The following is a 15,124-nucleotide window of genomic DNA, read 5'->3' as shown; positions in this document are numbered from 1 at the left end:
TAGGTAGAGAAATTAATGTGCTTAATAAACTTGATAAACTGGTTTGGGGCGTAATTGTACACTAAAAATGTAATCAGTAAATATGACAAGAAACCAGAAGTCCAGAGTGATGAGAATGAGAGAAAAATAAGAATTCATAATGGTGACGATGCAACATCATTATAGGACACAGATGTCTGTCAGCTAATTGCAGCTTGGTTTTATTTGGAATGAAAAGGCTTGTGAAATATAAGGCCTCCCTATTGCCTAACCTTGTCATCTTTTGTTGAGGGATTACAGGATTATGCAGTTATTTGCATTGCAGGACGAGGACACCTATCACCTCTATATATGTACTTTCATTGTCTTGACGGTAAAGAAGTTCCTAGTCGACCATTAGAATATCTCTTTGTCTCTTTGCTATTGTTTGAATAAATAAATAAGAGGCCATGGCAAAACTGAAAGAAATGGGTCAGGGTGAATGTGCTATGTAGAGGCTGGGGAGGAAAAGACAGAGCAAGGGAGAGGATTGGGGTAAGAGAGGGCATTAAACTTTAAGGCAATAATTAAGTGGAATATGGAGCGTGCCCTCAAGGGTACAGCCGAATCAGCACTTTGCATTTTGATGCAATGTGAGACAACATGGAAGCCACTTTATTAATGAGTTTATTTATGTGCGGGTGGATGGCATTCGCCCTGACTCTGCGACACGCTTGGCTGGACTCTCCATCTCACACTTGCAAATTGCTAGCAGGGGGCAAACAAAGGTGACTGGAGGTTGCATCTACTTAGTGTACTACAAGCTGTGGAGACCAACCATGTAATGATTGACTTATTTACATAATGTCCCCTCAATGCGCCCTATCATATAGATTTGTATGGATTCATCACAATTTGACCAGCATGTGTTTTTGAAGCCAATACTGATGTTTTTGTTTTTGAAGGCTCAACAAGTTCTTGAGCAAACATGTAATACTTTGAACATTGTCTACCAAAAATCAGGATAACAATAACATGTTAGTGGGATCTAAGATAAGATACTTTATTATCTAACCCTATTACCTAATTTACTTAATTTACCTAATTACCTAACCCTATTATAAATTCACTTGTCACAGCCACTCAAAGCAGCAAACTAATAACAAAAACACACATTAAATATGAATAAAATTAAAAACACTAAAAGACTAAAAATAGGAGAAGAAAGGAGCGTAATCACGGTAATATGTAGGCTAGTAAAACTTCTTGTAATCAAATTTGAAATGTTGTTAGGATACATCTGGCGTAGGGCTCCCTATAGACAACCAGTGTTGTATTTAACTATACAACTATAGCTTTTATTGTGCATATTTAAAATTTCTTCATAATTTAAAATTTCTAGACAGGAGTGATCTAAGTTCTCTCTTTAAGGTTGAAACAGACAATTTTTCAACTTTCAATATATGGCAGTTTGGCTAAGTAGGCAAGTTTGGTTTAATTACTGATTTAGCTTAGAGAAAGAATGTTTTTTTCTTCATCACTCTCCCTCTTTTCCTTTTTTGGCTCCTTTGTCAGCAGGGCTCTTTTTCTTTTACTGGCTAGAATTTCCACAGTTATTCTGGTTGTTCAACTGTCTTCCATTTATGCTACATGGCAATACATACTGTAAGTTATTTTTTGAGATGCAAGCCATTTGATGCCCCACTGGTAAGCAGTGATGCAGTATATACATCTAGGGCATTTTTTGTGAGAGGTAAGAAGAGAAGTAGTGAATCTTTGATGTGCTGCTGTGGACAATATGGAAACAAATACTTTCTTTCTCACCTCCTTCCTTCATGTTAATGGCTTTGGACACCTCTTAATAATGGCTGTGTCCAAGCCGCCAGCACACCTCCCCAGAGAAATGTATTTGTGGTGGAGTTTATGAGGCCACCTGTCGTAAAGATTTAAGATGGAGCTTTTAAGGCTGTTTGCAGCATAAGTACATGGATTAAGTTGGAGGGGGGAGTTTGAGTGCTGCGTCAATATGGATTGTGCATTTTGGCCTTTAACACTGTCTGTCTTCCCCTCTTTTTTTCTCATCTTGTCAAGCATGTTACATAGAGAATCAATCTTTTTATTCACTTATCTTTGCAGTCATAAATTAAACATGGTGCTCATGAGTCATGGGAGCTTGTGAGGTAATATATGGTGTTGTGGTTGGCCTGAGTGGTTTTCTCTTGCTCACATGGACACATATGCCCACAGACACGTCCATCACCCTGTTCTTGTATATTATTATGTGTGAAATGGTTTGCCATACTTGAGCATGAAATGACCAACACAATTTGAAAATATTTGCAAGGGTTTTGACATTTGATTGGCCTGTGGTCACCACCTATCCCTAGATGAGTAGTCATGGTCCAAATCGCCATTGACAACAAAAACAACCAAAGAAACAAATGGGAATTAATTTGAGGGACTTTTGTTAAGATGGCAAAGGTCAGGAAAAGATGTGTTCAAATCTTTATCCTTTCTAAGGGGGTTTACCATAATACGCCTAATTTTACGGGTTTTACCTCTGCAGATGAGGGATGGGTAGCAGGAGTGATGCTTAACCCTTGTATTGTCTTCCCTTTTAGGACCCTCTCGTATCCCTCGGGTCAAATTGACCTGTGTCTTAAATGTTTTTTTGTTTTTTTATTCACAAATAAAAATTTCCTTCATAATCTATTAAAGATAGTCTTTATCTCAATTTCAAACAATTGAGGTTTAGGGAATGCAATCAGTCTCTACTAGCACACAATTAAAAATGGAAGTGTAATTTCTTTTTTCAATCTAAGAACTGTTATACCTATGTTATATATTTTGTTAAGTTGTGTACTTATGTAACAGATTGGAAGTCTTTTAATTCTAAGTTTAGATTCGGATTCCCAGCCACACCAGCACAGAGTAGCACACAAGTTTATACACACTATTTTTATATAAAAATATAAAAATAGTATTTTAAAACGGTCTGAAATAAGAGTAACAATCCTCTCTTCTAAAAGGGAGACAGTTCAAAAAGCATGGATTGTCCAGTGTTGTGTCCCAAGGGTAAAGAATACCAAAGTCCAGTCCAGCCTGGCGTCTGCTCCTCGTTTCCCTAGGCACTGGCGCAGGAAGTCTGTTTCAGTGGGGCTTCCGAGTACTCCGATCCGGAAATTCAATGCCAGGGATACCGTGGGGCCGCTGTCAGTGGAGAATAATAAAATCAATGGGCAGCCTGCTTGTAGCCCGGCAATTTTAAAACAGTATCCGGGGTCTAGTGTGACCACTTTCCTTTCCTATTGCTTCATGCATGCTCATCAACAAATATTGCCGTCATCACTGCTCCGCCATAACCCCCTGGATCTGGATCTGGCATCTGAACAGAAACGGATAACAACTAATCTTTTGATTAGTCCACTATTCTTGAATTTCCCCTTGGATCAATACAGTATCTGTCTGTCTGTCTTTCTGTCAATATAAAACATTAATTAACAAAATAGAGAAAGGTTTACCATTGATCACACTGCTCAACTTGTTTAACTTTATATGGCACTTACATAATCCCAAATTGTTCCAACAATGTTCAAACCCAGATAAATCTCTTGAATTAATTACACGGTCGGGCTGTGCAATTAATTAAATTTTGATTTTGATTTTGATTTTGGTCAAAGATCACCAAAATAGTATAATCTAGAAAAAAACTATTTTGCCATGTTCTTATATTGTCTTGTGTTCTGAATGACACGCACATGCACATCCGCACACGCACATCCACCCATCCAGAAGCCATAAACTCTCTCTGCTTATACAGTCAAGGAGGCGAGCTCTGTGTATATCATCTGCTGCAATTGAAAAACGTGCGTAAAGATGGCAGAAGCAGGGCAGCCATAGCAGCATTTGGTGAACAAAAAAGGCAAAGCCCATTCCGTTGTCTGGGAACACTTAACGTTAGCTAACCCTGCGGTCCCTCTGCCCCCCCGCTGTAGCACACATTGTATTCCTCTGAAACGCTGTATTCCCTTACAGTTTAAAACTTTTTCCAGCTTAGTGGGGGTGCATAGGCCTAACGCTCAAAAACAACATGAAAAAACATAGTAATGTTCCCTCAGCATTCAGTTTAATTGTTAAACTGTATGTAAAATGAGCGGGGACGTTCAATCACCTGTTTCACATAACGTTATTCTAAGGTAATGTCTATGTGCTGGTTGTTTGTTTAGGTAGCTAGTAAATAAGCCCACTGAGGGTGACATTATAGTTAATATTTTGGCACATTTAATAATGACAGTAGGCTAGTGGTGGTCATATTGAGTGAAAATGTGATGTGAGATTGTTTTATGTGTCTGGAAATGTTCATTAGCTGTGTAAAACTGTGTGTGTGATAACAGAAGTAAAACAGATTTTATTCTGATCCAAAGACTCTTTCTGTGAGATAAAGGACACTAAAAGATTAGACACTGAACACTATCCGTTACATCCAAAGATTAATAAGTAATTGTGTTAAATAATTGTTAACTTGGTATAGATCAAAGTAATCGTGATTATTTATTTTAAGTATATTTTTTTTACCAGGATCAAGAGCTCTGGGCTAACCTACGATAAAATTTGGCCCGTGACATCAGCTGAATCGGTAGTGGACTGATCTAATGCTAAGTTAGCCAGCTAGCGCATGCGGTCTGTCTGCCTAACCCCCCGCCGCTTATTCTTTGGGATGAGAGTGGACAACAGCCCAGGGACACAGCCACAAACCCCAGCAACGGGTGCTAACAAAGCTAAGGACAACAGAAAGTTGCTGATCCATGAGGGAACATATCATATCAGACCTGGTGCTGGTACCCGCTTCTGGCTGAAAGCAGGCAACCGAAAGTTTCAAGTCCACCCTAGCGCCCCCCCCCATCCCCCTGAACTGAAAACAAACATTAAAAAGGAGGAGCATTTTAGCGGCTAAATGCCTAAATATTGACAAAATAATTTGCACTACAACAACCAATGTTTGGAACAAGTGGAGAACTGGCTTCAGTGGCGTGCCATTACAGAGAAATTAACATACTACTCTCCTGAGAGGGTATCGGTGAGATCTGTGTCTTGTTGATTTCCTCCAGATTGTTAATATTGTGCCATGTAGCACTGAAGTGTCTAGTCTTCTGATCAAAGGAGAAAACATGTAGTAGCAGTTTACTGTTGATTTATCAGCACAATGGCCTGAGCCATGATTTGGATCCACATCTTGCTTGGCCACTCAGTTTTGTGTATACAGTGGCTTGAGCTCCGTTTGAAGTCTTGGCAAGCCCCCACTACTGCCACTACGACAAAAGTAGCCTACTATATTTTTGCATAAAACCACAGCACGTTAAATTCCTGTAACACAATGAAATTGCTTTTATTGTGTTACCCAACACACCAGCCTTGCACTGTATCACTTATCTTTTAGTTTTGACAAGGTGCCTGAGAGGCTTTAATTAAACACAGTTTGAAGGCTTTAGGCATGATTTTGTGTTTAATCCAAAAATGACCAGTTAAATCAACACCCTTGACGCTGATTATTATGAGCCTCACAAAAAACATCAAAAAAAAAAAAATCAACAGTGATATATGATCAAAAAGTATCTTCACTTGAGTTTCTACGCGCGAAAGTCGCCGACAACACAATCTTGTTAACATAGAAATGCAGAGTTGTCTGGAGCTGAAAGTCTCTTAATTATCTTTGTAGCAAGTCATTTGGCAAGGGCTTGAATGTAACGGACGTTCATTAATATCAAAACATTACGCACTAAACTTTAACTTCCCCAGCTGCATCCCTAAGGTCATGTACACACACCTACCGGCCAGGCGATACATATGCTAGTCACTTTTGTCCAAAGCAGAAATCATTTTTTACGCCCGTTTGTCCGGCAGGAAGATAACCTTTACATTTATTGGCCAGCAGCCTTGCTGCCTCTGGCGTCCTCCCCGGCTTTAATTAAAGCTATAATTGTGCAAACAGACTCTTCTCTCATTATATTTAATCTTTTCTTTCAACCTTCTTGCTTTCTCCTGTTCAATTATATAAACTCTCTGTTGTGGAGGCAGCCTGTTTGGTAAAGCATTGAGTGAGAGGAAAGTAAATTCATTTGCAATTATGAGCTTGACAATTTCCGTTCTGAACCACTGATCTTCAGCGCCGGTTGCATGATCTTGTGACATGCATGTTTGAAATCCAAATGTTGGACATGAAACCTCCGAAAGGAGATTGTGAATTATTGCAATTAGTGCTGCAACGGATGATTTTTTTCCCATATTTAAGAGTTTTTTTAAGATGAATGTTTTAATCTATTAAATATCTTAAAAACAACGCAATCATTAACGATATAAAACAGAGAAGAGGAAATTCTCACGTTTTAGGTGTTGACCCCTTTGCTGTATCTTACTAAGCTTTTGCTATTTATAAGGAATGAAGAGTGGCTCCGTTGTGTTCATGTGCAACTGATGTTGATGAAACAAGTTCTTCTGTTTGTGTGAACCTTGTCAAGGACAGTCTCTCGCCATAGTTGCTGTACTGGGTTTCCTGGGGGGGAGTCTGCATGCCGCATGCTGGTTGCAGCCTGTATCCTGCTGCTTTCAGAGTCCTAGTGTTCAGCATGCTCCAGGAGCCTTTGATTTGTTAGTGATGGAAGGAGTCATATCAGATATATGTCATAACCTGTTTATTTCTCTTTTGTACTGTGGTCTCATATTGTGAGAAATTGCATACATACTGGGAGATTATCAGCAGCTGGAAAATACAACCATCGTTCAAGACAGAAGGAGCTCCGCCCTTTAATAAAGCTCAACAGTCCCGCCCCTCCTCCAAGAGACCTTGGTTTCTGACAGTAAATTTCCCATTCATTTCTCCCATTGATGTCTGGAAAAATCCGTATATAAAGAGTTTTAGACCTACCAGGAGCTACCACGTGACTCATAAACATACAACATATCATTAAGAATGAAAAAATGAACAGAAAATCAAAGGTAAAGGACTGTGTACATAATTTTATTATCGACAATGGAACTACTCATCCCATGAACCACCTTGCACCACAGAATGAAAGAAACTAACGTTTGTTTAGCTAACAGCTAATTTGGCTAACCGCTAACTGAGACAGCATTTAATAACCTTAAAAGACTCAAATAAAACCTGTAAATAACTGTTAAAATATGCAACAGCTGTTTCGTCAGCTGTAGCCTGCTTTTCCCTTGTGCTTTTCGTTTGTGGGGCGGTTGTGTATTCAGGTAAAGGTCACCTCTGGATGGACAAGGGTTGGATTGGAAACTTAAGATCAGTATCTACACACTTATCTCTGTTTGGGCCTTGTACACTATATTGACAGAGGAAGCCACACTGGGGTGTGTATTTGTTGCTGGTGACCAACCTTTTATAGGCCTTAGTGCTCATCTTCCAAAAGTATTTGTTTTAGGTGTCCAGAATGTCTAGAGAGTAGTTTGAGCACATACTTTTTTAAATTTTTTTTATTAAAGCTTTTTTTAAATTGCCTTTTATTTAAAGTAGTATAGCTATTTCCAGCCTTTTAGGTCAAAGAAATAAGTGTAGCATGCTTATTTGTAATTTGGTAATGGTGTAAAGAAAATATCAACATTTTATTTTATTTTTATTAAACCACCAACCTGATGTTAAGTGTCCCAGTGTTAAGAGAAAACCACAGCCTCCACAATTCTTTTTTGTGCAGTCAGGTATTGTGCCAGTCCAACAAGGTGAAAATGCCCTATGTTTCCATTAAAACGAAACACAAAAATTGTTTGGTGTTGGGCAATTACAGTCTTTCTTCCTTGTCATTTCATAGAACACTCTGTTTTTTTTCTAAAGCCAATCTACTGCTCCATAAACCACTGTCTGATCATGTGCCAGTCAGAGTGGTTCTCTGCACAGCGCAGCTTAGTTTCTAGATGTAGACAGTCACAGAGGACAGAGTAACGGGAGGAAAATTCCACAACAGATAGCAGTCGGTCGTTTGTCGGTCACAAGGTTTACCAGTTTACTAGTAAAATCATCCGTTTGTTCCAACTTGGTTGGTTTCCAGACAACAGCAGTGACCAGTGCTAGTTAGTGTCTGTTTGCTCACAGAGCTCTAGGGCGCAAGTAATATTTTTCCTAGGTTGCACAGGTGCACCTAATGTCCTCGTATCTGCTGCCTCTCCACAAACGAAGCAATTTTGTTTATATAGATATGGTTTAATTTTGCGTTACATGACCCATTTCTTCTGTAAAGTCGTGCCTGTGTTTGGATCTCTCCTCTTACTCTCCGCACAGCCCCTCCATTCGCTTACACACAAGTCCCAGCAACACATAGAGACAAAGCGGCCGCCGGTCCACACTTCTAACTTTTGTCCACAGTTTTAATTGTTATTAACACAGCTGTATATCGTTAAGCATGAGAGGCAAACCTGTATTTGTACCTGTGTTTCCGCTGGTAATGCTGCTATTGCGGCCGCCACGGCGAAAAACACAGAAGATGTTAATGAATGCAACTAACTTTAGTTTGTAAAGTAAGAACGTGTGAGACGGAGCCTGCTGGACCTGGGCCAGAGAAGTGTCCCATGGCCAGAATATCATAGTTCATAAAAATGCAGCGCAGTGACGATACAGGCATTTCATACACACGTGAGTAACTCTGCTGACCCGCCATTCGACCCGGGTTGGACCCATTCATAATGAGTCAGCCGTCACTCTGTGAGTAGCGTCCTTTGTGCTCCCTCTCTCTCCCTAGCTTTTTTAATCAGTTATTGTTGAAAACAAGTGAAGGAGCTTTCTCAGAGATACACACACACACACACACACACACACACATATATATATATATCCCGCATTTTTTATTTCAGATAGCTAATTTTCCTTTACATGTGTTGCAGCTGTATGTCTGTGCAACATAAAACTTCAACATAAGAAGCATAATATGGATTCAAAAGCAGTTGTAAATAGCCGATGTGACAATACATTTTGTTTGATTTAAAATCGACAAATAATCGTGATAATTAATCATAATCTCAATATTGATCAAAATAATTGTGATTATCATTTTTGGCCATAATTGTGCAGCCCCACCCACGCGTCTTTGATATGACCAGAAAATGAATATATATGAGGAACTGAGAAGCAGCAGAGAGTAAAATAAGTCAGGCAGAGCAACAGAGAAAAGGATTATTGAATATTGTGCTATTGTTAGTCAGGGACGTCAGAGTGCATGTGAGTGTGTAATCCAGTTGGGGTAGCAAGGGACACACAGAGTCATGCAAATTGCTATTGACTTCAGGTCGTAGGATTATTGCTGTACTTATTCACAACCTGATTATTGCCCACTCACCTCTCCTAAAGAAACAATCTTGTATACAAGGCTGTGGTTTGAAAGTCTTTGTGCAGCTCTATAGTTTCTCCTTTTCTGATCTTACACGGGGGAATGAAACTCTGAAAATTCCTTCACTCTGAAAAGATAATATACACTGTTGCAACACACACTGTAACACACAATAAATGTAAAATGTAAATGTATGTTGTAAAGTAGAAAATAAAGTGTCATTGACACACATACTTACATACTGTCCCTACAGTTTGGCTAATGTCTCTGCTGTGTATTGGCACGCTCAGAAAAAAAAGGTTAGTGAAACATTTGCAGGTACAAGCTCGGATCCTGACGTCCAAAGGCGCCGCATTATGCACTCAAAAAACGCATGTCGTTAATTTTAGAATGCAATATTCTTTAGGGGAGACAAGCTATAGATAGCTCTATGGCCTAGCTTCGTGGCCTCCAGTCAAGGCACTTTACCTCGTTAAAAGATCCTGTTAAATAATGAATCAAGTCCATCAGCTTCTGAGGCAGCGATCAATTGATTGAGTAACTCTCTCATTCCCATTCCTGCGGAAGCTGAAGCTTCCATGAAACTGCGTTTCCCTTCTTCAATAATGGTTAATTCTCACTGCTTCTAACCAAACATGCTATTTCACAAAACATTTCTTCACCTCTTATCCGCCTTGATCATTCCGTTTCAAAGGAATTGTGGTTGTACTGTGTTTTATATTGAACGCTGATTTGCACAAATCTATCAAAGAGCGATGGAAGTTAGTTATGTAACACTGACTGCTATTCTTGCAAGGTCATCTGCTGTGAGTTACTATGCAGTAAGAGAGAGAAGATAATAGTGAGGATTGCTGAGGAAGACTGCTCCTAAAGGCTGTTGTTTACTGTCAGCTCTGACCCTCCCCTTGAGGTCAATATCAGCGGCATACATCTCTGCCTCTGGGTCTCCTCGGCAGAGGGAACTGGAGAACACCGTATTTTTTCATCCAGTTGGAGCGGATATCGCTAATATCTCCTTTTCCCGTATTACCTCCTCTTTGTGCCCCAAGCTTCTCTCCTCCCTTTTAAATGAAGATAGAGATTTTTTTCTACAAGCTCTCAAATCATATTCCACAAGTGCTAACATCACATCTACGAGTACAGATTTTTACCATCATAGAATCCTGGGCTACAACTTCTGTCACTGCAAGCAAAATTCTTAAGACCAGTTTATGGTCCTGCATTAAATCCACAGCATAGGTACATACGTACGTGTAGAAATGGACCCTACGCTGTAGCCTGACGTGCACCTCTTAAAAAACGTAACCACACTTTGCGACAACGCAGACTGCCACCACGGTGGGAGGTCTGCTTAGCTAGTGTTGCAATTTCCCCTACTCATTTCTGGGTTCTCCTTCTGCATAAACAACATGAAATCAAGGAGATGGTTAACTTTTCCTGCTACAGATTTCTGACAATGGTCAGAAAGCACAGGGGAGACACATTGTTTCTTCGTCTACGACTCTAGAGTTGGTACTTGCACCAAAGCTATTCACAGTCACTCTCTCACTCGCACTCGCACCCACACACACACACACACACACGCTGGCCCTGCTATTTTCTTAAAGAGATACAGTAGAACAACGCCATAAGTCATTTGAAAATAATTACTCCTTCACTTGTACCCTCAGAAGTATTGGAACATGTCAGGTGAATTATGAAAGAGAAATGGCTAATAACCTTGTGTCAAAAAGCAAATAAAATGATGATCTTTTTTTCTTCTATAGCTGCTACCAAAGGAAGAGTCTCTATACTTTAATATGGACGTAACTCGGTCTGCATACCAATGTCATCGGTTTTGTCTTTTGCCCTCCAAATCCATATAGATGAGCAACATCTAATCCTAGCTATCAAATTTCAAAAGCTGATTTTTCCATTGTGTTTAAGAGAGTTAATTACTTTCATGTGATCCTCTTGTCTCAGTGTTATTGTATTTTAGCACTGTGCTAATATACAGTACTACAGAGTAAGAAGTAAGTACTACAAAATGAATATTATATGCATAGCATTTCAGTTAATTTGTAGTCAGGTCATGCTTTCTGTAAATAGTTTTAATGACATTCTTAAGTAATAATGGAATTTAGATTGCATGCTGATAGTTTTATAATATACCAAAGATTATTTCTCTCCAGATTTTATCATTGATTTGCATAATGAGTCAACATGAATTACAATGCAAGCATATTATAAAGTGATTTAAAACTGCAAATCTAAAAGTACTGTTCACAAGGAGACTGTGTCTGTGTGTTCCTCTGCATGTAGGTCTTAACGTTGGATTTTGGGATCCCCTCTTAATGTGTGGATTGTCTGTCAGTCTCAGTGCTTTCACCCTATCCAAGGTTGAGATCTCTCTCAGAAAATCATGACTGACAATACTTCCATGCAGAGCGAGTAGTGATTGAGTGTGCCAGACAGGAACAAGAACTCTTTTCAACTCTCCTAAAGAAGCATAGCCTCCTTAGGCAGCCTTTACTACGCAGCAGCGAGAACGTAGATTTTCACCGCCGGCATGGGGCGAGGGCGGTTGCCATTTATGTGAATGCACTTCTTGGGCTGCAGTAACACAAAGGCATGCTTCAAACTCATGTGTGAGCAGTACCGGTGTGAAATTGAGATGAGGCTACAATCAAACCAAATCAATTTTTTAAAATCCGCTCTGTGCTTCATTCACGCCGGCTCACCTTCCCTGCTTGCTCGCCCTACTCTCTGCTTTCATGCTCTGAAGCCAATTGAAAAATACAAGACGTGAGAAGCCTTGCACTCTTGCTGTTATCATAAATCCACTTTAATATCGGTAAATAGGTTTGGTATATATTTCAGACATTTAATTGGTTTTAAAAGTCCCAAACTTTGTCAAATAAGTCTAAAACTACATACATTGGCAATTTAGTAAACTTGCTTGATTAACCAGGATAATTAATGCAATACTCAAAAAACTGAAGAAATTAGCTGTAGATTAGACTTTGATAGGTGTCTGATCCTTTTTCTCCATTTAAGGTTTCCAACTAACTCCAATCTGTTACCACAGGACATACAAAGCAAAGCTGCAAGTGAAGTGGGTCTTCATTTCTAGCTCCGGTATGGCCATGACATTTGTCATTTCCCAGCTAAAGGAACAGACATTGATCCGTGTCGAGCTGGCTGTCCACTCTTTTAGCTTAATGGCCACTGGCTCATTGTAATGCCTCCGTGTCCTACGGGTGTCATTGGACACCATTACTGAAGACAGGCTTGATTGGCTATGCAATACACCCGAGGTCATTAGAGGCAGTGGAACCAGGTGAGATTCCCATTTTCACGGGCTATATCGCATATCACGCATATCGGCCACAGATTTCTCTGTGCTCTTGTTTGATTGGCAGGATGAAAGTGACAGGAACATTTTGATGGATGAATTTCTCAGTGGCAATGCACCGCCAGCAATTTAACTAGGGATTTATAAGTTTTCCTTAAACTTCATATCAAAATTATATTTTTTTATTCAATATAGTACATAACATACTATATACAACTTATCAAAACATCAGAATTATAATTTGACTGTAAAAGTGAAGAGATTTTCCAATACCATTTTTTTTTTATTACCAATATTGAGTACTGATCTAATATATTAAATTATTCCTTAACAGCTGTATTATCTTAACTCTGTATGGATGTAATATGATAGCTGTCATCGTTGTACGGCTTGGGTTAAACCTTTTTTAAAACATGAACAAATACATACAGAGAATGAATTGCCACAAACTTTCTTTTATTATCTATTTAAACAGTCAGTCATAATGAAAACTGTAAAATGTACTTGCATACTCACTTACACCAGCATTTTAGGCAGTATCTGTGGCACCTCTGAAGTGAATACGTATTACCTAAATGTATTCATCTGTGCACTGTTGCAGCACTTTTACTAGCAACCTTGAGATGTTGAGGTTTGGAAGTATCAAATATATTATCACATTGACATACATGTGAGTCTGATGGAATATTATTGCCTTTCTAAGAGCTAATGGATTTGACAAAATATTTTTTTATCAGTTTACCAATCTGGTGTGTGTGTTTGTTTAACTATTGTGTTGCAATTGCATATTGCAAAACCTGTCTTTATGTTTCTGGTTACAAAGATCTATCAAGCTTAATCCACACTGGATGCACACTAGGCTTTTAATCTACTGTACACGCGCACACTTTTCTTCCATTTTTCTCATATTTTCTCACACTTTACCCTCTCAATCCATCTCTTACTTCATTTACTAAATCCCAGAGGAATATAATACATAATGTAAGATTTGAGAGCTTTCTTACTCACAAGAAAGCCTGCACTCAGCGACGCTTCATGGGCTCAGTCTAAAGGCCCTGACCCACCAAGTAGATCGTTGGCCGTCGATCCAAGTTGGAGATTATTTTTTAATCGACTAATTGTTGCAGCTCTGTGATACAGCAGAGATGGGATTCTTTGTCATGAAAGAAGATTGCAGAGGCAGAGATGCTTTAAGAGTTTTTTTTTAAATGTCATTATATAAAGAAAGTAATTACATAGCAAAACATGTTTTTGCAGTTTTAACAATTAATATTCTTAGAGTAGAAGACATTTCATAGGCAGCTGTGAAGAATTGTTTTTTTTCCTTCCCTATCCATATCCATACTAGGGCTTTGACTTTTGCCCACAAATCATATTCAAAGTTTTTTTTTTTATTAATAACATTTGGACGACTACATGCCTTCAGTAAAAGCTTTATTTGTGTCAAATTTAAGTTGGATACTGTATATTCTGTCCACCAGGGGGCAGTGTATCAGTGAATGTCAATAGTCAGGCAACGATGTTTTCAGGAGAAATGTTTATTTTTTATTTTAAATTAAGTCAGACCCTTAATTAAACACAAACCGTTAGCTTTCGACAGGTTTTATTCATTGTTCTTATTATGTCAAGTTAATGAGCCTCATCTTCGCAAATGAATCGTGTCAGCAAATCTGTCGCTCTATTTTGATGGGCATAGGGGAGGCCTCGTGAAGGTGATAGCATGGAGTTGATTCTGACCTGCCTCCCCTCCTCCTCTCCCAGCTTGGCGGGATGTAGTGTTGACAGGTGGGCTCTCAAGTTGCTGGTCGTCGCGTGGTATGGGAGTTTGGTCCTACAAATTTTACATTTCGCTTTGTCCTCACTTGTGATTTTTCTTTGAGAACCAAGTAGCGCCACACGTTGCTTTCCAAATTGTTAGGAGTGTAGATTCCAAACTCCTCGTCAGGCGTGGTTGTTGTAAGCCTTGGCATGGCCATTGTTTTGGTATACAAAATAGGTGCAAACCAGGACGTTAACGTCACCTACAGGAGCCCAGATGACCAATAATAGCCTTGCTAATCAGCTCTCGAACTTCAACAGGCATGAAAAAGCTTCGGAATCTGAATTGATAAACGACGTCTACCAGGAAACACATTTTGGAAAAAATAAACCCCGTAACAGGTTAGAATATTAAGGGCTGCCCAATATTCATTTGAATATCATTATTTATTTATTTTAATTCAAATTATATTCAAATAACAAAGTTTGGCATTAAAGCCCTAATCTATAACTATTATCATTAGGCGATTGTTTGAGCAGTACACAGGTTATTTACAGCTGTGGCATCAGCTCTCCTCCACACACAATTAAAAAGCTGTTTGGATGCACTCATGTGTAACTCATCGACCATCTACCCTTCCCTATTTCCCTCCTCCCTTTCCTTTTCATTCCCTTTCCTTTTTATTCCCTTTCCCATCCGTTTTGCTCCTTGGAGGGGAGCTTTTTTTTTTTTTTTTTTTTT

Source organism: Etheostoma cragini, chromosome 19, assembly GCF_013103735.1.
Source record: "Etheostoma cragini isolate CJK2018 chromosome 19, CSU_Ecrag_1.0, whole genome shotgun sequence".
Lineage (NCBI taxonomy): Eukaryota > Metazoa > Chordata > Actinopteri > Perciformes > Percidae > Etheostoma > Etheostoma cragini.
Note: the sequence above shows the minus strand (reverse complement) of the source record.